We start from the raw sequence: 25,353 nt of genomic DNA on the forward strand, positions 1-25,353 counted from the left end.
AGGGTTTCACCATGTTGGCCAGGCTGGTCGCAAACTCCAGACCTCAGGTGATCCGCCCGCCTCAGCCCCCCAAAGTGCTGGGACTATGGGCGTGAGCCACCACACCCAGCCAAGATTATTTAAAGTTACATTTAAATATAGACACTTGATTGTGGTTATCAAATTTATGACTGATCTTCCCCTTATTCCCAAGAGCAGTGGACAGCATTGTAGTGGTTGGGCACTCCAAGTGGACAGCACGTAGACAGTGTGTAAACAATGTGCTTCTGTTGCTACAAGAGACAAGTGCCTCCATTGCTAATCCCCTAAATCACCTCGTGTTAAAACAAACAAGGTGATTTTTCTGCTCAACTTATTCTGAGCCTCTGTCACTGCACTTGGTTCAGAATCAGGAATTACACTTTTCTTGAAAAGAGTAATGGTTTACTAGAATTCAGAGAGGGTGGTGTTTATCAATAGAAATGAAGGTCAGAATATGAAGAAGACCACACTACCTGATTACAAACATTTGAAAGGAATAGTAACAGTCAGTCTGTGCCCCCATACCTTAACATATGCTATTCCATCTGACTGGAATCCCTTTCCTCCATCTTTCAAATCCTACTTAAGTCTCTGCAAACCTTCTGACCCTTTTATCCTACAGATACAATCATTCTCCATGCTGTAGTACTTCCATAAAGTGTACATACTTCTATTACGGTATATGAAATGGCAAGAGGCAGTACAAACGAACATGAAATCCGACACCAAACTGAGTTTGACACTCAGCTCCACTGTGTGACCATGAGCAAGTTATTTAACCTCATGTTGCCTTAATTTCTTTATAAAATGGTGATAGTAATAATACCTAATAGAGTTGTCATAAAGGTGAAATGATTGGCTGGGCACGGTGGCTCACGCCTGTAATCCCAGCACTTTGGGAGGCCAAGGTGGGCAGATCTCTTGAGGTCAGGAGTTTGAGACCAACCTGCCCAACATGGTAAAACCCCGTCTCTACTAAAAGTACAAAAAAAAAAAATAAGCCGAGCACGGTGGTGGAAGCCTGTAATCCCAGCTACTCGGGAGGCTGAGGCAGGAGAATCACTTGAACCCAGAAGACAGAGGTTGCAGTTGCAGTGAGCTGAGATCATGCCACTGCACTCCAGCCTGGGTGACAGAGCAAGACACTGTCTGAAAAAGAAAAAAGAAATAAAGATTAATGATTGGCCAGGAGTGATGGCTCATGCCTGTAATCCCAGCACTGTGAGAGGCCGAGTTGGCTGGATCACTTGAGCTCAGGAGATCAAGACCACCAGCCTGGGCAACATGTCGAAACCCCATCTCTACAAAAAATACAAAAATTAGCCGGGTGTGGTGACACGCACCTGTATTCCCAGCTACTTGGAAGGCTGAGGTGGGAGGATTACCTGAGCCTGGGGAGTTTGAGGCTGCAGTGAGCAGTGATCACGCCACTGCACTCCAGTCTGGGTGACAGAGTGAGACCCTGTCTCAAAAAATAAATAAATAAAAATGATTAATGATTAACTAAATGTAAAATGCTTAGAAGAATCTCTGGCATATAGTAAATATTATACTTGTTAGCTATTATTTATGTGCTTAGTTTACTTAATTAGACCATATGCTACTTGAGGGCTGTGTAAATTAAGCTCTAAATTACTCCAAACTTACTCCAAAACTTGACGAAACATTGTCTCACAGGTGGGTCAGGAATCTGGGAGTGCTTAGCTGGGTCACTCACAGGATGCAATTAAGGTGTTGGCTGAGCCTGCAGTCATCTGAAGGCTTCATCTGTTTTCAAGCTCACTCACGTGGTTGTTGGCAGGATTCAAGTCCTCATGGGTTGTTAGATTCAGCCTCAGTTCTTCACTAGCTGTTGGCCAGAGGCCACTCTCAGTTCTTTGCCACATCGGGCTTGTCCGTGGGTTGCTTACAACAAGGCAGCTGGCCCCCCTCAGAATAAGCAAGCAAGAGGGCAAGACAGGCATCACCCTATTTTTATAACCTAATCTCAGAAGTGACTCACCTTTCTGGCATTCTATTTGTTAGAAGCGAGTCACTAGATCCAGGCCACAATCAAGGTGAGGGAATTATACAAGAATAAGAGGAGGCTGCTGTCACTGGGAGCCATCTGGGGGCTGCCTACCCCAGTCTACCTTCTGACCCCCGTGATTCACATTCCACATGCACAATATACTCACTGCCTCCTGAAGTCCCCCAGAGCCTCATCCCATTGTATGTAGGTGACTGTAACTTATTTGTAACTGCAGCCACTTTTTCTTATTGATTTGAACAAAAGGAAAAGGGTAATCTTCATTATGAAAGAGAAGTATAGAAACTCATGTCTCTAAAACTAAAGCCATATGTATAAAATTGCATAAAAATACAATAAAGAATAAGATTTTTTTTCTTAGCTGTTATTTTGTATACCCTAATATGTGACAGTCACTACGAGACCGAACAAAGGAGGACAAACGCCGCTTGTGACAGTTACTATGGGACTGAATGAAAGAGGATGAACGCGGAAATGAAAACTTAAGACAAAAGAATCTATTTTAAAGAAGGGGTCGGGGGCTCCTTGCTTCTAGTGAGCAAGGGCCTTGAGCTTTCACAGCCCTCCGTATTTATTGGATAGAAAGAGCAGGGAGGAGGAGGTAGCGATCCGTCAGCTGCTTGATTGATCATAGGTTCCCATTATTGCTAACAGGCTTCAGATGTGCCTAATCACAAGAAACACTTGCGCCTGAGGCGTGACTGCACTCAGCATTCCCTCTGGGTGGCAGACGCAGTTTGTCAGTTTGCCAACATTCTGCATTTATGAGAACAGTTTGCTGTTTACTCATATAGCCTCCAGTGGTATACTGAGTTAATCACAACCCTCATTTTTTTGGCCTCCAACACTGATATAGTTGGAAAATTTAATAACTACATTTTAAACATGCAGCATTTTATTTCACATCCATGTTTGATTCAAGGGCAAAGATGCAAGAGATCAGAAGGTAAAACCTCATTTTATGTTTTAAATTTTAATAAGCTCGTTCATATAATTCTGTTTACTGTTGGGTTCACAATTGCAAGGAATGTGGATAATTTATACACCTTTTTCCAAATCAACCCCGATCATGGTTATCCAATAATGTACAATCAGCTAAAACACATTATTGCATTGAAATAGATCATTTCTCATCCAGTCATATCCGGGGTACTTCTCCAATCCCTAGATATGGGTGCATTCAGTCTTAGTGTCTACACCCCATGATATGGAAGAAAAACAGAGTAGGTATACATAGTACCATGTGCCCTTTTCTCTCTAACCCTCCTCTCCATGATTTTCCAAGGCATAAGCAAAAGCCACAGAACCAACTATTCATACTTTGCCGGGATCCTCTGGCTTGGGTCTGCAACAGCTTTTTCAATGAAGAGTTGAGTTCAATACCTCGAAGCAAATTGAAGGAAATGAACCTAAAGTCTACAGGTCTGCTCAAGGTGTATGTTTCGATGGCATAATGACTGAAATCTTTTTGTTGTTGTTGTTACTGGTCTAGTGGGCCAGAAAATAGTTTTCCTCTTTTTAAACAAGGATTTGAAGACAAAGGTTTTTAGGTTTAAATTACTGAAATAAGGGGAGATTCTCAAGCTACTTCATCTATCAGGGATAAAAATCCTTGTACCTTATCCTGCCAAAAAAAAGCAATAAAGTCCTCCAGTAGGGATCTTTAGGATAAAATATTATTTTTCATAAAAAACTATGAAGGAATTTATTCACAAAAAAATCAAATGGTTTATTATAAATAATAAATAGTTCTGTCCATAGATGACTAATCTGCTGAAATAGCACCTCCAGGGGTCTCCATGCACTGCCCATTTATTAAACCCAATAACCTTCCTTGTCTCTCTCAACTGATCCATTGGTTCTGGAAATTACTTCCCGGCATAAGCCTTTACTCCTGATCTAAATTCATTGCCTCATTTTGTCTGTTCACACTGTTCTTGGTGCTCCCCTCAGCTCCTCTGCTAATCTAGTGCCTTCCTCTCAATCCCAAATCTGATCCTACTCTCAGAGCCCAGCAGAAATCACACCTTTTCCTTGAAGCCTCCCTACATCACAGGAGCCCTCTGGGACCTCTCCCGCCTACATTTCTCTTGTAGGTAAAATTGTCACTGCTTACTCTGGTTCTTCACCAAATACTCTCTGTTTAGTTATAACCTTTTTTTTTTTCTTTTTTTTTTTTTTTTTTTTTGAGACAGGGTCTGGTTCTGCCACCTGGACTGGAGTGCAGTAGCATAATTTTGACTCACTGCAACCTCCACCTCCCAGCCTCAAGCAATCCTCCTGCCTCAGCCTCCTGAGTAGTGGGGACTACAGGTGTGCACCACCATACCCGCTAATTTTTTATTTTTTGTAGAGACAGAGTTTCACTATGCTGCCCAGGCTGGTCTTGAACTTCTGGACTCAAGCAATCCACCCACCTCAGCCCCCAACGTGCTAGGATTACAGGTGTGAGCCACCAGGCCAGGCCTATAACCTTTTTTTTGAAACAGAATCTCTGTCTGTTGCCCAGGGTGGAGTGCAATGGCATGATCTCGGCTCACTGCAGCCTTCACCTCCCGGGTTCAAGCAATTCTCCTGCCTCAGCCTCCGAGTAGCTGGGACTACAGGTGTGTGCCACCACGCCTGGATAATTTTTGTATTTTTTCATGCAGACAGGTTTCACCATGTTGGCCAGGCTGGTCTCGAACTATTGACCTCAAGTGATCCACTCGCCTCAGCCTCCCAAAGTGCTGAGATTACAGGTATGAACCACTGTAATATAACCTTTTCATAAATGTGTCCACCATAAAGCTGTTATATCATGAGAACTGTTTTGCAATTTTAGACCTTTGGAGATTAAATACGTCTATGAAGGGGGGAGTTAGTCCTGCAGATGCTGTACAACTTTACCAAGTTGTGGTAAACAGTGCTACATTTTCTTGGAATCCTTGGAAAAGGTGCAGGAGCAGATGTCTTTCCTTAATTAAATGGTGGGTTTCTGCCTGACCCTATACCAAAGTTAGAGTTCCAAAACACAGCACAGAAATCAACTAAAACAATTTGCAATTAAAGTCACCTAAAGCCTATATCTATCTATCTATCTATCTATCTATATCTATCTATCTATCTATATATATATTTTTTTTTTGAGACAGAGTCTCACTCTTATTGCCCAGGCTGGAGTGCAATGGCGCCATCTCAGCTCACTGTAACCTCCACCTCTCAAGTGATTCTCCTGCGTCATCCTCCTGAGTAGTTGGGATTACGGGTGTGCACCACCATGCCTGACTAATTTTTTTTGTATTATTAGTAGAGACAGGATTTTACCATGTTGGCCAGGCTGGTGTCGAACTCCTGACCTCTGGTGATCCACCCGCCTCGGCCTCCCAAAGTTCTGGGATTACAGGCGTGAGCCACCGTGCCCGGCCAAGCCAATATTTCCTTAGAGTATCTTACTAAAAATATTATACATGAGTGTGCATGTGTGTGTATGCATGTGTGTATATATTCTATGACACATATGGATTTCTTTCCTCATGGTTTCTTAATGCCCTCTAAAACTCTATAATTTTCTAAATTTCCTGAAGTTTTACTTAGACTAAGTCCTTTTGTTGGCAGTTTGTCAAATTTACTACTTTTTCTAGGAAGAATTTTATATGACTGCTCCTGAGACTCAGAAGTAAAATATCTACATGCTTCTGAAAGAAATTGTAAAAACAGTGACAAGATTTTTTCAATCTTCCTTGGGCAGCTTGTCACATATTTTTCCAACCACACTCTCACTTTTCTCACTCTCATTTCTCCATATAAAACATACAAGACACTGTGTTATAGTCAGGAGCCAAAACTTCTTGCATATTTTCCACCAAACAGAAGATAGTTTTCAGCCACTTAGGAAAATTTAACCTAATTTTACTGTCTTCCGTGGCCATCTTAGGCAGGAACCCAGTTTGGCAATTTTAACTTACTAACCTAAGTTACCAATTTAACAACTCTTTTGCCAGTTTCCCTTGGCAGATCAGTGTTTGCTTTATATTAAATTTAAAGTGACAGCATCCCGTTTAGGAGAACAGAAAAATAACTGGTTTCAACATACCCGATCACTAAATTGTCAATTTATCTTCAATTTTCTCTTCCCTGCACCTCTCCCAATTTAGTACTAGTATTTAAGTAGTATAGAAGCACTGAATTAAAATTATGTTTTATGCCAGGCGTGGTAGCTCATCCGTGTAATCCCAGCACTTTGGGAGGCCAAAGCAGGAGGATCACTTGAGCCCAGCAGTTCAAGACCAGCCTGCAAAACATAGCAAGACCCTTCTCTCCAAAAAATTTAAAAATTAGCTGGGCATGGTTGCATGTGCCTATATTCCCAGTGATTTAGGACTCTGAAGTGGGAGGATCGCTTGAGCCCTGAGGGTTGAGGCTGCAGTGAGTTGTGATCGCACCACTGCACTCTAGCCTGGATGACAGAGTGAGACCCTGTATCAAAAAACAAAAATTCTGTTCTATAATACAAAAATTATAATATGTCAATGCACTGACTGTTAAGAAAAATTCTAGGCCTCCTCCTTTTCTATTACCATTAATATTAACCGTAATTATATAAATTTCACTTGTTAGAAATGAAATTTTTAAGACCAATGAATAATTAGCAGTTTAATACATTACATTGCCGGGCACAGTGGCTTACGCCTGTAATCCCATCACTTTGGGAGGCGGAGGTGGGCGGATCACCTGAGGTCAGGAGTTCCAGACCAGCCTGGCCAACACGGTGAAACCCCATCTCTAGTAAAAATACAAAAGTTAGCCGGGCGCAGTGGCACGCACCTGTAATCTCAGCTACTTGGGAGGCTGAGGCAGAAGAATCACTTGAACCCGGGAGGCAGAGGTTGCGGTGAGCCAAGATTCCGCCACTACACTCCAGCCTGGAGGACAAAAGAGAGACTCCGTCTCAAAAACAAACAAAAAATTACATTTAATGCCTGTTGATGAGGGCTCAAGATGATGATACTGCTTAATTTTTCAACAGATTATCTTTTTTTTTTTTTTTGAAACGGAGTCTCCCTCTGTCGCCCAGGCTGGAGTGCAGTGACGCGATCTCAGCTCACCGCAACCTCCCTCTGCCTCCCAGGTTCAAGCGATTCTCCTGACTCAGCCTCCCGAGTAGCTGGGATTACAGGCGAGCACCACCGCACAGCTAATTTTTGTATTTTGAGTAGAGATGCGTTTTCACCATGTTGGCCAGGCTGGTCTGGAACTCCTGACCTCAGGTGATCCACCCATCTCGGCCTCCCAAAGTGCTGGGATTACCGGCATGAGCCACCATGCCCGGCCTCAACACATCAACTTTATACACACATAAAGAGAAAAATGCCTTCTGTAAGAGACTCCATGTTCTTGCTATGAACAGAGTCACGGTTCTCCCTTTAGAACTAAGGGAGTGCTGGAAATCCATGACTCGATTTACTATTGGAAAAGAAGTGACAAAGCATTGATCTAACCACTCCCAATGATGAAAGCCCTGGAACAATTTCCTGAGCTGGTCCTCCTTTCTCATTACCCAGTCCCTTGTACCCTGAAAGAGTTTGGAGGAAATGTCATGGCAGAGTTGCTGTATTAGTTAAGTATGGCTACATAACAAATTATCCCAATACTTAGCAGCTTGAAACAACAAACATTATGTTACACAGTTTCAGACATTCAGAAATCCAGGAGTAGCTTAGTTGGGTGGTTCCAGCTCAGTGTCTGAAAAATAGATGATTGTTTTTACTGTATATAAAAATGTATACATATAGATAATTGCAAACAAGTAAGCACATTTTATTTTATATGAACATTATGTTTCATCAGATGTGTCATGTGTTTTATTATAATTCCAATTGATTTCTGATCCTTTAAAAAAAATAGTTTCTGAAATGTGGCTCTGGCCTGCATAGTTCTGGGAAAAGGAATTCTAGTACAGGGGTCCACCATGTGCCCCCACAAAAGCAGCATTTAATTTAACTGTAATATACATGTAACTATCCTTTATCTTTTATTTTAAAGTTTAACATTAATTAATAATCTTAGTTAATTGATATCATGATTTTGACACTAATATATTTGCTCAGTGTATTCTTAGTTAAATTATTTTCATGCACACTTTCTCATTTGATCTCATATCAATTCTGTTTACTATACCTGGTAGCAAGAGCTCATCAGGGAAACAAGAGGTGCTCAGAGAGATGGCTCACAAGGGGAGGAGTCAGACAAAAACTATTTACCATCCTAATCTTTATTGATAATTTACTTCACATGATAGTTTGTAGAATACAATTGAACTTCTGTGTTTTCCCGAGTTATAAGCAAAAGGGTTCTGTGAAGAAGATGGAGTGAATATGAGTGTTTTGAGAAAACCCACTAAAGTAACAATAGAGATGTAGAAGACAAACAAAATAAGATTAAACAAGACATGAATTAACAAAGTAAGTCTCAGTCATAATGAGGGTGGGAGGGAAAGGTTTTATAACCTCGAGATCCCAAAGAAAAAGGAAGAAAATAGAGGGAAAATCTTAAGAACCACAAACATGAGACTGAAGCAACTGAATTGACTGTAAGAAAAGAAAGTAAAACCAAAAAACAAGACCTGAGGACTAAAAATTAGGAAAAAACAGTTTATCAAAAGATAGGTCATAGTCATAGAGTAGCAGGGTGGGGGAAAAGGTTATTAAAAGCTTTCTCACACAACACAGGTTTGCTTCCCCAAGAGAAATGAGGCAATGTAGCTAATAAGTAATAAAGGAAACAACATGAAAACATGTCTCAAGCCACAGGGAAGTTAAGCAGAGAACCCTTAAATGGAAATGATGATCCATCCTAAAAAGATGAAAAAGAGGATGTGGAGTACAAAGGACATAGAACAGGAAATTAAAACTTTGATGTTCCAAACCAGTTCACCCAGTTATTTGGCCTTAGGTAAGACATTCTCTGTGCCTTTGTTTCCTTGTCTATAAGTTGAAGAGGTTGGGAGATCATAGTATCCAAAGTCTCTTCCAAAAAAGATGTGGCTCTGTGCATCTAAGCTCCAACTGACAAGACACAGGGCTATACAAGAAGGTAAAGAAAAGGCTGGCAATATGCACAATTTTTTTTTTTTTAGACGGAGTTTCGCTCTTGTTGCCCAGGCTGGAGTACAATGGTGCGATCTCGGCTCACTGTAACCTCTGCCTCCTGGGTTCAAGCAGTTCTCCTGCCTTAGTCTCCAGAGTCGTTGGCCAGGCTGGTCTCCAACTCCTGACCTCAGGTGATCCACCTGCCTCGGCCTCCCAAAGTGCTGGGATTACAGGCACGAGCCATCGCACCCAGCCAATAGGCACAATTTAAGAAATAATTAAGCTGGGTGTGGTGGCTCATTCCTGTAAACCCAGCACTTTGGGAGGCCAAGGTGAAAGGATCACTTCAGCCCAGGAGTTCAAGACCAGCCTGGGCAACGTAGCAAGACCTCATCTGTACTTGAAAAAAAAAAAAAAAAAAGGCCAGGCGTGGTGGCTCACACCTGTAATCCCAGCACTTTGGGAGGCCAAGGTGGGTGGATCACGAGGTCAAGAGATCAAGACCATCCTGGCCAACCCAGTGAAACCCTGTCTCTACTAAAAATACAAAAATTAGCTGGGCGTGGTGGCATGCGCTTGTAGTCCCAGCTACTCAGGAGGCTGAGGCAGGAGAATTGCTTGAACCCGGGAGGTGGAGGTTACAGTGAGCCAAAATCACACCACTGCACTCCAGCCTGGCAATAGAGTGAGACTCTGTCTCAAAAAAAAGGAAAAAAAAAGAAAAAAAGCTGGGTGTAATGGAGCTTGCCTGTAGTCCCAACTTCTCAGGAGGCTGAAGTGGGAGGATCACTTGAGCCAGGGAGGTCGAGGCTGCAGTGAGCCATGATTGGGCCACTTCACTCCAGCCTGGGTGACAGAGCGAGACCTTGTCAAAAGAAAAAAAAAAAAGGAATAATTGAAGATAAAATTTCTGAAGCAATTAAAAAAAGAGCCCCAACTTAATGTAGAGTTTAAGAAATTTCAAGTTGCCTCCACAGAACCACCCTCAAAAAAGACTCCCTCCCCACACCCCAGTCAAGCATATGTAAAAGAATCATCTATCATCAATGAAACAATAAATAAATGTGTAATTAGAATTGAAGACAATAAATCTACATTATCAAAATAATTTAAAAATTTCATAAAGATACAATAGGTTTGAATAATACAATGAATAAAATGGAACTGATACAAAATCTATAACTGTACTTCCTTTTAAGTGATTTCAAAATATTCAAATGAATCTTTTGTAAGAACTACACAATAGACATAAAGTGTAAATTCTATAAATGATTTTATAGAATTCCAAATGATAATTAATACAGCATTGTAAAGTACCTAACCATAAGGATAAAACATTATTTTAAAACAGATTTTCTTCAAGGAGGAAATACAGAATATAATAATGGAGCTTTATTGAGATGTGGTTAATATACAATAAACAGCACATGTTTAAAGTATACAATTGGTGAGTTTTGACATATGTATACACCTGTGAAACAATCATCACAGTCCAGCCAATGAATACACCCATCACACCAAAAGGATCATGTGCCACTTGGTAATCTCTCCCTCCTGCACTTCCCTGCCTTATGCCCATCCACATGATATACTTCCTGTTCTTATAGATTATTTTGAATTTTCTAGACTTTTACATAAATGGAGCTATACAATATGTACTCTTTTTTGCCTGCCCTCTTGTACTTCATGTAATTAGTTTGAGATTCATCCATGTTATAGCATGTATCAATATTTCATTTATTTTATTGTTCCTTAGAATGAGTAGTATTCCATTGTACAAATTTACCACAATTTGTTTATCCATTAACCTACTGATGCACTTTTGGGTTATTTCTAGTCTGAGGCTCTTACAAATAAAGTTGGTATGAACAATTGTGCAAAAGAAATTTTATGGGCATATGCTTTCATTTCTTCTAGGTAAATACCTAGAAATAGAATGACTGTATTAGAAATAAATTTTTGATGCCACAAAAGAAATAGCACTCGAACATAAATTTAATTTTCTCAGCAAGGCAATTTTACTTCTATAGAAGGGCGCACCTCGTGGATGGAGCAATGGCGAGAGCACATCTGAACAAGGGAGGGGAAGGGGTTCTTATTCCTGACACAGGTAGCCCCTACTGATGTGTTGTTCCCCTATTGGCTAGGGTGGGACAACACAGTCTAAGCCAATTCCAATTGGCTATTTTAAAGAGAGCAGGGGTATGAGTCAGAGTGGTGGGGTGAGTTGTTTAGCGGGGAGGACGGTTACAGAACAGGTGACTCAGGATGACTCAGGTCAGAGCAGCTGACCAGGGATGACTCAGGACAGAGCAGGTGACCAGAGGTGACTCAGGATGGAGCAGGTGATAGAGGCTAGGAGGAGTTTGTTTACTGAAACTAGGGGCAAGGAGAGAAGAGAAGGAGGAAGTTAAGCTTTAAAATAAAGAACAGGGAGCTGAACTTACTGATACCAGAACTCATTGTACTTAATTTACAGGCTAAAACCTTTGAAGAGGAATTTATTATATCCTACAACTGGGTTATATGGTAAGTGTATGTTTAAATTTTAAGAAACTGCCAAACTGTTTTTCAAAGTGGTTAACCATTTTTCATTCCCACCAGCTATATATAAGAGTTACAGTTGCTCCACATCCTTGACAACATTTGGCGTGGACAGTCTTCAAAATTTAAGATGTTCCAATTGGGGTGTGGAAGAATCTCATCGTGATTTTTAATTTGTATTTATCTAATGGCTAATGATTTTTTGAACATCTCTTCATTTGCTTATTTGCCGTCTGTGTATCTTCTTTGATGAAGTCTTATTTTGCCCATTTTTGTGTTGGGTTGTTAATGTTTTTTTTTCTTTTTTTTTTTTTGAGACAGAGTTTCGCTCTGTCGCCCAGGCTGGAGAGCAGTAGCATGATCTCGGCTCACTGCAAGCTCCGCCTCCTGGGTTCATGCCATTCTCCTGCCTCAGCCTCCTGAGTAGCTGGGACTACAGGCACCCACCACCATGCCCGGCTAATTTTTTTGTATTTTTTTAGTAAAGACAGGGTTTCACCGTGTTGGCCGGGATGGTCTCGATCTCCTGACCTCATGATCTGCCCGTCTTGGCCTCCCAAAGTGCTGGGATTACAGACCTGAGCCACTGTGCCCGGCAGGTTGTTAATTTTTTAAACTTTTATTAGTTAGTTTTGAAAATATATATATTCTTTGCACATTAAAGGACACAGTTCTTTATCAGATATGTGACTTACAAATATTTTTCCAACACTTGTCTCTTGTCTTTTCATTCTCTTAACAGTGTTTTTCAAAGAGCAGAAGTTCTTCATTTGGATAAAGTAAAAAAAAAATTATAGATGGATTGTGATTTTGGTATTGTTTCTAAGAAACCATTGACCAAACCAGGGTCACAAAGACTTTCTCCTGTGTTTTCTTCTAGAACATTTATACTTTTAGGTTTTACATTTAGGTTTGTGATCCAGTTTGAATTAATTTTTTTGTGTACTGTGTGGTATGGATCAAAGTTCATTTTCTTTTTTTCTTTTTTTTTGGCGGGGGGGGGGATATGGCTATCCAATTGTTCCAGTAAAATTTGTTGAAAAAAATAGAATTGCCTTTAAAGTTTATGAAAACATCAGTTGTTTACATATATGTGGGTTTATTTCTGGGATCCACCATCTTTCCATTTATCTATTTGTCTGTCTTAATGCCAATTCCATACTGTCTCAATTACTGTAGTTTTATAGTGCCTTGGAATCATGTAATGAAAGTTCTTTAATTTTGTTCTTCTTTTGTAAAAGTTGTTTTGGCTATTCTAGGTACTTTGTATTTCCATTTGAATTTAATAATCAATTTGTCCATTTTTACAAAAAGCTTATTGAGATTTTAATTGGGATTGCATTGAATATATAAATCAATTTGGGGACAGTTGACATCTTAATGTTGAGTCTTCCAATCCATGAACAAAGTGTGTTTCTCCATTTAGGTCTTCTTTAATTTCTTTTGGCAATATTTTGTAGTTTTCAGTCATCATTAAGTATTTAATTTTTTATGCAATCATATGTGTGGTTTTTAAATTTTTTTCAGTTTCAAATTGTTCTTCAATAGTGTATGGAAATACAATTGAATTTTGTATTTTTACCTTGTATCCTATAACCTTGTTAAAACTACTTCTAATCACTTGTCACTTCTAACATCTACCTGTTTTGCAAATTCCTTTGAATTTTCCGTAATGATCATGTTGTCTTCAAATAATAACAATTTTACTTCTTCCTTTTCAGTCTGGATGCCCTTTATTTCTTTTTCTTGTCTGATTGCACTGGTTGTAATCTCCAGTGCCATATTGAATAGCAGTGGTGAAAATAAACATCCTTATCTGTTCCTGATGTTAGGAAGAAAGCATTTAGGTTTTTGCTAGTAGATATAATGGTAACTGTAATTTTTTTAGATGCCCTTTATCAAGTTCAGGATGTTCTAATAGTAATTTGCTTAGAGTTTTTATCAGAAATTGTTGTTGAGTTTTGCTAAATGAATTTTCTTCATCTATTGAGAAGATCATATGTTTTTTCTTTTTGGCTTGTTAATATAGTAAATTACATTGATTGGTTTTTGGTTTTTGTTTGTTTGTTTTTAAGAGACAGCTTCTCACTCTACCACCCAAGCTGGAGTGCAGTAGTGAAATCATGGCTTACTGCACTTTTGACCTCCCTGGCTCAAGTGATCCTCCCACTTCAGCCTCCCAAGTACCTAGGACTATAGGCAAGTGCCAGCACAGCTGGCTTTTTTTAATTTAATTTTATTTTTTTGGTCAAGACAGGGGCTCACTATGTTGCCCAGGCTGTTCTTGAACTCCTGGGCTGAAGTGATCCCCCTGTCTTGGCCTCCCAAAGTGCTAGAATTACAGGCATGAGCCACTGCACCTGGCCTTGATTGGCTTCTGGATCTCAAACCAGCCTTGCATTCTTAGAATAAACCCCACTTTGGTCATGATGCATTATCCTTTTTTTTTTTTTTTTTTTTTGAGATGGAGTCTCACTCTGTGACCCAGGCTGGAGTGCTGTGGCACCATCTTGGCTCACTGCAACCTCCACCTTGTGGGTTCAAGCAATTCTTCTGCCTCAGCCTTCCGAGTAGCTGGGACTACAAGCGTGAGCCACCATGTCTGGCTAATTTTTTTTGTATTTTTGGTAGAGATGGGGTGTCACCACATTGGCCAGGCTGGTTTTGAACTCCTGACCTCATGATCCATCCACCTCAGCCTCCAAAAGTGCTGGGATTACAGGCGTGAGCCACCCTTCCCAGCCACATTATCCTTTTTATATATTGTTGAATTAAATTTGCTAATATTTTGTTTAGAATTTTTGCATCTGTGCTCATGAGGAATATTGGTCTGTAGTTTGCTTTTCTTTGTCTGCTTTTTGGTATCAGGTTAATCCTTCATTTATGGAATTCATTGCAATATTCCCTACTTTTCAATTTTCTAAAAGAATTTCAGTAGAATTAGTATTATTTTATTTTTGTGATTTTGTAGACTTCATCAGAGCAGCAAGCCATCTGGATATGGAGTCTTTTGTGAGAAAGCCTTTAACTACACATTAAATGTTTAAAATAAGTATAGGACTATTTAGGCTATTTCCGCTTGAGTGAGCTTTGGTATTTTGTTCCTTTCAAAGAATTTGCTCTAACTTGTTGAATTCGTTGGTGTAGAGTCATTCATAATATTCCATTATTATCTTTTAATATCTGTATAACTTGCAGTGATGTTGCATCCCACATTACTGATATTGTTAATTTGCATCTTCTATCTTTTTTTCCTAATCACCTTAGCTAGAGGTCTATCAATTTTATTGATTTATTTTTTCAAAGAAGCAGTTTTGGTTTCACAGACTTTTGCTGTTGTTTTTCTGATTTTTATTTCATTATTTTTGCTGTAATCTTTATTATTTTCTTTTTTCTGTGCATGTTGAGTTTAATCTTCTTTTTCTGGTGTCTTAAGATGGAAGCTGAAGTCACTGATTTGAGACCTTTTTTTCTATTCTAACATAAGTGTTTTGTGTTGTAAAATTTTCCTTAAGTGCTGCTTCAAGGGCATCCCAGACATTTTGATATATTGGATTTTCATTTTCACTCCATTTAAAATACTCTCATTTCTCTTTTGATTTCTTCTTGGCCCATTGATTATTTAGAAGTCTGTTATTTAGTTCCCTAATATTTGGGGTCTACCCAGCAATTTTTCAGCAGTCATTGATTTCTAATTTATTTCCATCGTTGTCAGAGAACATACTATACGTGACTTAAATTCTTTTTAGCTTATTGACACTTGCTTTATGGCCCAAAATATGCTATATTTTAATAAATATTCCCATTGTCACTTGAAAAGAATTTACATTCTGCTGTTGTGGGGTGGAATGGTCAATAAATCTTGATCAAATGAGGTTAGTTGGTAGTGTTACTGATAAAATTCTATGACTGGAACAATAGCTTCCAAAGTGGGTGTATGCATCCCTAAATGTATGAAAAATGATTTATTGAGGTACAGAAAGAAATTATTAAAATTAGGCCAGGTGTGGTGTCTTACATCTGTAATCCTAGCACTTTGGTTGGCCAAAGTGGGAAGATCACTGAGCCCAAGAGTTCAAGACCAGCCTGGACAACATAGTGAGACCCTATCTGTACAAAATATTTAAAAATTTTAAAAAAAGAATTAGCCGGGCATGGTGGCACATGCCTGTAGTCCCAGCTACTCAAGAGCCTGAGCCAGGAAGATCTCTTAAGTCCAGGAGGTCAAGGCCGCAGTGAGCTGCAATCATGCCACTATGCTCCAGCTTTGATGACACAGCAAGACTCTGTCTCAAAAAAAAGAAATTATTAAAATTTTATATATATAATTTAATGTATTATGTCTATAATTTGCTAAAATTATATATAATTATTAAAATGAAAAGTATATTTATAGATAGTATCATATACTTTTTCTTTTATTTTTTGTATATTGTTACAAATTACAGTGTATTTGCTACAGATGTCATGAACATGATTAATATTTTAAAAATTCTAAGTGATAGACTCTATACAGTACTTTGTACTGAGATGAGGAGATACTATGCAATTTTTTTTATCCCACAGGCAGGTTGACCAGCACAGTCTTTCTCCTCTGGAGGAGCTCTTGAAATAATTTCCAGGTCTCAGGGGACCTCTGTATAAAAATTATTTTATCTAAGCCCATAGTACATTAGCATGATCAGTAAGTTGTAGATATAACAATCCAATAATAATTACCAATGCTCTTTTGAGTAGAGAATGATATCTTTTCCTGAAGATCTGTTTATTTTGGCTAACTTACTTGCCTATCTTTTTATGTGGTTCCTCCTCCCAAAAAAAGACATTATGTCTACTTGAATTTTTACCTTATCCAAGTAGGTCCCAAACTCTTATCACAAATTTCTACTAAATGAGATTCTACTGTGGTTGCTATGTCTTTTTAACCATCTGTCCCTGAAATAAAATCAGATAGTTAAGATTAGCTTACCTTTCTTGAAATGAATCTCCCTAGTGGCTTTTCATAAAATTTTAAAACTCATATAGTAAAAATAATACATTTTTGTTATACAGGCTTAAGACAAAATGAAATTTTTCTAAAGGTAGAAGGAGTTGATTTAATTTATATAAAGGTTGTAAATTGATTTTAATTAATGTTATTTACAACATGAAAATTTATTGAAAATGTTAAAAGAAAAGTTAGTAAAACTGCAAAGAAAACAATATGAATAAAAATGGCCTAGGACTGTTTTAAGACAGTTTAAAAGCGTTTCCTTACTGAGTGACATGATCAGGCTGCCTGATACGGTTTGGATATTTGTTCCCTCCAAATTTCATGTTGAAATATGATAAAGTTGGAGGTGGGGCCTAATGGGAGGAGTTTGGATCATGGGAGCAGATCCCTCATGAATGGTTTGAGGCTGTCCTGGTGGTAATGAATGAGTTCTTGCTCTTAGTTTATACGAGAATTAGTTGTTTAAGAAAACACTGCCCCTCCACCTTCTCTCTCTTTTCTTCTCTCACTTTGTGACATTCTGGGCCCCCTTCACCTTCAGCCATGATTGGAAGCTTCCTGAAGGCCTAGCCAGGAGCATATGTTGGCATCATGCTTCTTGTATAGCCTGCAGAACCGTGAGCAAAATAAACCTCTTTATAAATTACCCAGCCTCAGGTATTCCTTTATGGCAACACAAAATGGACTAACACACTCCCATGTAGGCCTAGCAATTACAAAATTATTATATACATGTATTACTTTCTTGATCTCTTTAACTGGTCTATGTAAAAGTATTAAAAGTGTATTAAACACTTTTTTTAAACTAAAACTAAAGAATGGACTCTACCCCTTAATTGAAACTTGTGCTTGTGTATTTGCTTGTCAAATACACAATTTTCAACATAAATATGACAATTTCAAATGCTTCTTAAAGAAGAAAAACCAGCCTGAGCAATATAAGGCGATCCTGCCTCTGCAAAAAAAAAAAAAAATAGCCAGGTGTGATGGCATGCATGTGTTGTCTGAGCTACTCATGAGACTGAGGTGGGAGGATGGCCTGAGGCCGGGAAGTTGAGGCTGCAATGAGCTCTGATCATGCCACTGCACCAGCCTGGGCAACAGAATGAGACCTTGTCTCAAAAAACAAAAACAAGAAAAAGTTTATTTACAAGTTTAAGAACTTAAAAACCAACAAGGCATGGTGGCTCACGCCTGTAATCCCAGCACTTTGGGATGCCGAGGTGGGAGGATCACCTAAGGTCAGGAGTTCGAGACCAGCCTGACCAACATGGAGAAATCCAAGTCTCTACTAAAAATACAAAATTAGTCGTGCATGGTGGCGCATGACTGTAATCCCAGCTACTCGGGAGGCTGAGGCAGGAGAATCGCTTGAACCCGGGAGGCAGAGGTTGCCAAAAGCCAAAATTGAGCCATTGCACTCCAGCCTGGGCAACAAGAGCAAAACTCCATCTCAAAAAAAAAGAAGTTAAAAACCACCGAGGTGTTCGTTGCTTTCCCGTGAATAGCAGAAACCTATTTTTTCATAGAAATCCAGTTTGTCAAGAGATAGATGAGTAAATCTCATCTTCAGTACATGATCAGACTGTAGCTCTATTTAAGAAAGTTGACTATTTTTGTCACGTCATCCAGACTTTTAAAATTTCTTTGACAGGCTTTGACACCGGCACCTCTCTATGAAGAAAAGAGTGTGTTGTGAACGAAGTCAGAATTTCCTGTGTTCCCTTTGCCGCTCCTGGAGCTCACTGGTGAGTCCTGTCAGTATAGATGCCCACATATTTCTTCCAGATCAGACCTTTTCATTCCAGATACAACGACAGAACATTAAATGCACCCGGGGCCGGGCACTGTGGCTCACGCCTGTAATTCCAGCACTTTGGGAGGCCGAGGCGGGCGGATCACCTGAGGTCAGCAGTTCAGACCAGCCTGACCAAAATGGAGAAACCTGTCTCTATTAAAAATACAAAATTAGCTGGGCGTCGTGGTGCATGCCTGTAATCCCAGCTACTCGGGAGGCTGAGGCAGGACAATCACTTGAACCCGGTAGGCGGAGGTTGCAGTGGGCCGAGATCGCGCCATTGCGCTCCGGCCTGGGTGAGAGAGCGAGACTCCGTCTCAAAAAAAAAAAATAAATTTATCCGGGATTTTGCTTGTTTGGGACAGCTCTTTGCACCAGAAAAAAAAAAAGGGGGGGTCTTGAAAACCACCTTGTTTAAAAATCTTACAAATGTTATGATATTAATTAGCCAGGTGTGGTGGCTTGTGCCTGTAGTCCCAGCTACTTGAGAGGCTGAGGCAGGAGAATCGCTTGGACCTGGGAGGCTGAGGTTGCAGTGAACCGAGATCGCACCACTGCACTCCAGCCTGGGCGACAGAGCGAGATTCCATCTCAAACAACAACCACTAATGTTATAATATGACATTTATTGGTAAAATCTGTTGATTCATCAACCTACATAGAGAACCATTTGTTTCCGTTTATGACATGTATCATCAATACGTTGACTAATGGTATTGAGAGAGAAAACTTTTCATTTTCGCATGCTACATCTTGTCCTAGTATTTTATGTTTGTTTGTTTTTAGAGACAGCATCTCGTTATGTTGCCCAAAATGGACTCAATCCTGGGCTCGAGCTGGCCCTAGCATTTTATTTACTCTAATTTAGGTTCTCATTACTGTGTGCATTTTCCTTTTCTGGACATTAAATAACTGCTACTAAATAGCTTGCTTCCTGAGGCTATTCACTGACTACGACTTTTGTTTGTTTGTTTGTTTTTTGTTTTTTAACAAAAGCTTTACTGTCTTTCAATGTTCCAGTAACCACCGAAAATAATCTGCCCTTTTACTTGTCAAATGTCTGTGCTTTGGAGTTAAGAGTCTTTGCAGTTTTGCCGGAGCCATTGCTGGATGTGTAAGTTGTTTACCACAGACAATGCACAAAGGAATGGAACAATTTGGATTACCAGAGTTCTTTGTTGTCTGGTGTAGTAAAATGCTTCAAAGGATTAAAATTCTTGACTGGGCATGGTGGCTCTCATCTGTAATCCCAGCACTTTGGGAGGCTAACATGGTAGGATTGGTTGAGGCTAGTAGTTTGAAAACACCTGGGCAACATAGCAAGATCTCTTCTCTACAACAACAAGAAAATAACAAGGCATGGTGGCACATGCCTGTAGTCCTAGCTACTCTGAAGGCTAAGGCAGGAGGATCATTTGAGCCCAGGAGTTTGAGGCTACAGTGAGCTATAATTACACCGCTGCACTCTAGCCTGGGTGACAGAGTGAGACCCTATCCCCTAAATAAATAAATAAATAAATAAATAAATAAATATCGGTTAAAACTCTTCATCAACCCCATCAGAAGAGTCCATGGATCTAGGCCTATAATATTTTCTTCTGTCTCATACCTTGTCTTCAAAAATCACTGGATCACTAATAAAATACAAGATCACTAATAAAATATAAAATGGTAGAGCACAATAACAGCCACATGAGAAAAATTATTTACAAAATAAATGAAATTTTCGCTATACCAATTTAGTTCTAACCTATACAATCCATGCTTTCAGTGACCATTGCTTATGAATAAGTGAAATGAATGGCCGCAATGCTGTAAGGCGTGGGAGGGAGGCACTGGGAAAACCATTATAAGGTACTTGTACTGTGAAGCAGTACACTATTACTTTAAAGTGGGCTTGCATTAGTTATACATGTATATTAAAAATTTTAGGGAAACCACTAAAAATAAATATAATTGATATAAGAGAGAAGAGAAAATGGAATCTTAAAATGCACAATTAAAACCAGAGAAGGCAAAAAAAAAAAAAAACAAAAACAAAAACAGAGAAGGCAGAAAAAGAGTGGAAGATAAAAAAAGAAACAGAACAAAAGCAATGAATAGAAAAGTTTAAAATACAGTAGGTATTAATCCAATGATATCAATATTCACTTTAAATGTGAATGGCCTAAGTACACCAATTAAAAAAGACTGTCAGAGTGGTTAAAAAAACAAGTCCCCACAAGATGAAAAAATTAGAAAAAAAAAGGCCTAACTAAATTTTGTTTAAAAGAAACCCATTTTAAATATAAAGATGCAAATAGAATAAAAATAAAAAATTAAAGAATTATGCCATGCTAATACTAGTCAAAAGAAAACCGGAGTTCTACATTAATTTCAGACAAAGAATTTAGCACAAGGGAAATTCTCAGGGATACAGAGGAGCAGTACAAGATTTTAAAAATCTCCAAGAAAATATAACAATCCCTAATGTGTACATACCTAACAAGAGTGTCAAAATACATGCAGTGAAACTGATAGAACTGCAAGGAGAAATTGATGAATACACTATTATACTTAGAGACTTCAACACCCCTCTATTAGTAGTTGACAGATCCAGTAGGCATGAAATCAGTAATTATATAGTTGAACTAAACATAAACAGCACCATCAATCAACTGAATCTAATTGACATTTATAAAATACTTCATCCAACAGCAACAAAATACACATTCTTCCCAAGCTCACATGGAACATTCACCAAGAGAGACCACATTCTGGGTGATAAAACAAATCTTGACAATGGGATTAAACTAGAAATAATAACAGAAAGATAGCTCGAAAATCCAAAAATATTTGGCAATTAAACTACACATTTCTAAATAATCAGTAGGTCAAGGAAGAAGCCTCAAGAGAAGTGAAATTTTAAAATATTTTAACTCAATAAAAATGAAATTATGACTTATCAAAATTTGTCAGATGCAGTGAAAGCAGTGCTTAAAGGAAAATTTATACCATTAAATGCTTATACAGGAAAATAAAAAAGACCTAAAATTAATCACTTAAGTTTCTGCCTCAGGAAACTAGAAAAGGAGGAGCAAATTGGCCAGGCTTCATGGCTGATGCCTGTAATCCTAGCACTTTGGGAGGCTGAGGCTGGGGGATCACCTGAGGTCGGGAATTCGAGACCAGCCTGACCAACATGGAGAAAGCCCGTCTCTACTAAAAAAAAATACAAAATAGGCAGAGCGCGGTGGCTCACCACTGTAACCTCAGCACTTTGGGAGGCCGAGGCGGGAGGATGACAAGGTCAGGAGTTTGAGACCAGCCTGGCCCAGATGGTGAAACCCTGTCTCTACTAAAAATACAAAAAAATTAGCTGGGCACGGTGGTAGGCACCTGCAGTCCCAGCTATTCGGGAGGCTGAGGCAGGAGAATCGCTTGAACCCCGGGAGGTGGAGGTTGCAGTAAACCGAGATCGTGCCACTGCACTCTAGCCTGGGCAACAGAGCAAGAATCCATCTCAGAAAAAAAAAAAAAAATTAGCCAGGCGTGGTGGCACATGCCTGTAATCCCAGCTACTCGGGAGGCTGAGGCAGGAAAATCACTTGAACCTGGGAGGCAGAGGTTGCGGTGAGCTGAGATCGCACCATTGCACTACAGTCTGGGCAACAAGAGCAAAATGCCAAAAAAAAAAAAAAAGGAAGGAAGGGAGGGAGGGAGGAAGGAAGAAAAGGAGGAGTAAATTAAATTAAACATAAGCAGAAAAAGAGAAATTATAAAAATCAGGGCAGAAAACATCGAAATTGAAAACAGGAAATCAATAGAAAAAGAATCAATCAACCCAAAGCTGTTTCTTTGCAAAGATCAGTGAAATTTATAAATCTTTACTCAAACTAATGAAGAAAAATAGGAGACACAAATTACTAATATCAGAAATGAAAGAAGGCATATCACTATGAACATTAAAAGCGTAATAAAAGAATGTGATAAATAATTATATGCCCACAAATTTGATAATCTAGATGAAGTAGACCAGTTCCTTAAAAGACACAATCTACCAAAACTCTCACAAGGAGAAATAGATGATATAAATAGGCCTGTATCTACTAAATAAATTGAATCAATAATTAATAACTTTCCAAGACAGAATGCACCAGGCTCAGATGGATTCACTGGTGAATTCTACCAAATATTTAAGAAGTAAATTATAACAATTCTCTATAGTCTCTTCCAGGAAATAGAAGCAGAGGGAATACATTCTAACATTCTTTGAGGACAGCATTACCCTAATACTAAAACCAAAGATATTACAAGAAAAAACAACTACAGACCAATATCTCTCATGAATATAGATACAAAACTCCTCAACAAAATATTAAGAAATAAAATTCAACAAATCTAAAAAGAATTATACACCATGACCAAGTGGGATTTATTTTAGGTATACAAGACTAATATGCAAAATCAATTAATATGACTACATTTGATATGCAAAATCAATTAATATGACTACATTTGATCTTAGCCAGAAGGCTGAGAAGAGATGAATTAATGTAATTTATTACACCAAGACACTAAAGAAGATAAATCATATGATCCAATACAGAAAGAGAATTTGACAAAATCCATCACCCATTCATAATAAAAACTCTCAGCAAACTAGGAGTAGAGGAGGACTTCCTCAGTTTGATAAAGAACATCTACAAAAACCCCTACAGCTAACGTCACAGGTACTGATGATGCTTTCTTCCTAAAATTAGGAGCTACACAAAAGAGTATACTTTCACCAGTCTTACTCAACATCATTCTGAGAGTCATGGCTAACACAATAAGACAAGAAAAGGAAATAAAAGATATACAGATTGGCCAGGCGCGGTGGCTCACGCCTGTAATCCCAACACTTTGGGAGGCTGAGGTGGGTGGATTGCCTGAGCTCAGGAGTTCGAGACCAGCCTGGGCAACATGGTGAAACCCCGTCTCTACTAAAATACAAAAAAATTAGCCGGGCATGGCAGTGTGTGCCTATAATCCCAGCTACTCGGGAGGCTGAGACAGGAGAATCACTTGAACCCAGGAGGTGGAGGTTGCAGTGAGCCAAGATCACCCCACTGCACTCCAGCCTGGGCAACAGAGTAAGACTCCGTCTCAAAAAAAACGAAAGATATACAGATCAAGAAGGAAGAAATAAAACTGTCTTTGTTTACAGATGATGATTTTCTATGTAGAAAATCCCAAAGAATTGACAAAACAAACAAAAAAGGCAACTAATTCCTGCAGCTGATATGCACTTATAGCAAAGTTGTAGGATAAAGGTTAATATACAAAGTCAATAGCTTTCCTCTATACCAGCAATGACCTATTGGAATTTGAAACTGATAACACATCTTCAGTAGCGTCCTTAGCTTAAGAAAGAAAATAAAAAATAAAAATAAAGACACAACATCATTTACATTAGCACCCTGAAAGAAAAAGAGAAATACTTAGGTATAAATTTAGCAAAATATGTACAAGAGTTATATAAGGAACACTATTAAACTGTCATGAAAGAATCATGGATAGGAAACTCAATATTGTTAAAATGTCAGTTCTTTACAACATGATCTATACATTTAACGCAATACCAATAAAAATTACAAGTCGTTTTGTAGATATTGACTAACAGATTCTAAGATTAATATGGAAAAGCAAAAGACCCAGAATTGGCACACAATATTGATGAGAAAAAGTCAGAGAACTGACACTGCAAAACTTCAAGACTTACTGTACAGTAATCAAGACAGTGTGGTATTGGTGAAAGAATAGACAAATAGATTAATGGAACAGAATAGAGAGGCCAGAAAGAAACACACAAATATAGCCAACTGATCTTTGACAGACAAGCAAAGGCAATTCAACGAAGAAAGGACAGTCTTCAGCAAATGATACTGAAACAATTGGACATTCACATGGGAAAAAAATGAATGTAGACACATGCCTTACATCTTTCACAAAAATTAACTCAAAATGGATCATAGTAAAATGTACTATGTAAAATGCAAAACTATAAAACTTCATGTAAAATGCAAAACTACATGTAAAATGCAAAACTATAAAACTTCTAATGTAAGGCATTAATAATAGGGGAAATGAGGACCAAAGTGGGTGCAGAGAGAAAGGAAGAATATGAGAGTTCCCTGTACTTTCTGCTCAGCTTTTCTGTAAAACTAAAACTACTTTTAAAAAAATTAAGCCTATCAATTATTGTAAAAGTAAAACTGCTTTAAAAATTATTTTTAAAAACTCCATCTGCATAGTTAAATTTAAAAAGCAAACAACTTTTAAACAGGATTTTCTAACCTACTTAGAGGTTTTCCAGAGCACTCTAAATGAATTTTGAACATATTTATTTAAAACATAAACATTAAGGCTGGGTGCGGTGGCTCACATCTCTGATCCCAGCACTTTGGGAGGCTGAGGTGGGCAGATCACTTGACATCAGGAGTTTGAGACCAGCCTGGCCAAAATGGTGAAACCCCCGACTCTACTAAAATACAAAATTTGGCGAGGCGTGGTGGCAAGTGCCTGTAATCCCAGCTCCTTGGGAGGCTGAGGCACGAGAATCGCTTGAACCCTGGAGGCAAAGGTTGCAGTGAGCCGAGATCGTGCCGCTGCACTGCAGCCTGGATGACAGAGCAAGATTCTGTCTTGGAAAAAAAAAAAAAAATCCATAAACATTACATATTCTGATTAGTTTACAGGAACAATTTATTGTCATCAGGGAAGATGAAAATTTATTTGCTATTTAGAATCCTTCCTTTCTCACTTTCTTTTTCTTTTCTTTCTTTTTATTTTAAATCAGGATCTTTCTTTGTCACCCAGGCTGGAGTGCAGTGGCGTGATCATTGATTCAGACAGGAGGCAGAGAAATTCTAGGCAG

General features: G+C 38.8%; 1 long non-coding RNA gene across 1 annotated transcript in view; it reads left to right on the plus strand.

The window, feature by feature from the left end:
- Nucleotides 1–25,353, plus strand: part of LOC112438921 (uncharacterized) — a 76,253-nt gene that overhangs the window by 25,300 nt on the left and 25,600 nt on the right. The window contains exons 2-4 of the long non-coding RNA XR_004669954.3: nucleotides 4,702–4,791; nucleotides 11,600–11,649; nucleotides 18,312–18,405. This is a non-coding gene — a long non-coding RNA (uncharacterized LOC112438921). The remainder of the gene's footprint in view (nucleotides 1–4,701; nucleotides 4,792–11,599; nucleotides 11,650–18,311; nucleotides 18,406–25,353) is intronic.

The sequence above is a fragment of the Pan paniscus genome, chromosome 12 (genome assembly GCF_029289425.2).
Source record: "Pan paniscus chromosome 12, NHGRI_mPanPan1-v2.0_pri, whole genome shotgun sequence".
In the NCBI taxonomy this organism is placed as follows: Eukaryota; Metazoa; Chordata; class Mammalia; order Primates; family Hominidae; genus Pan; species Pan paniscus.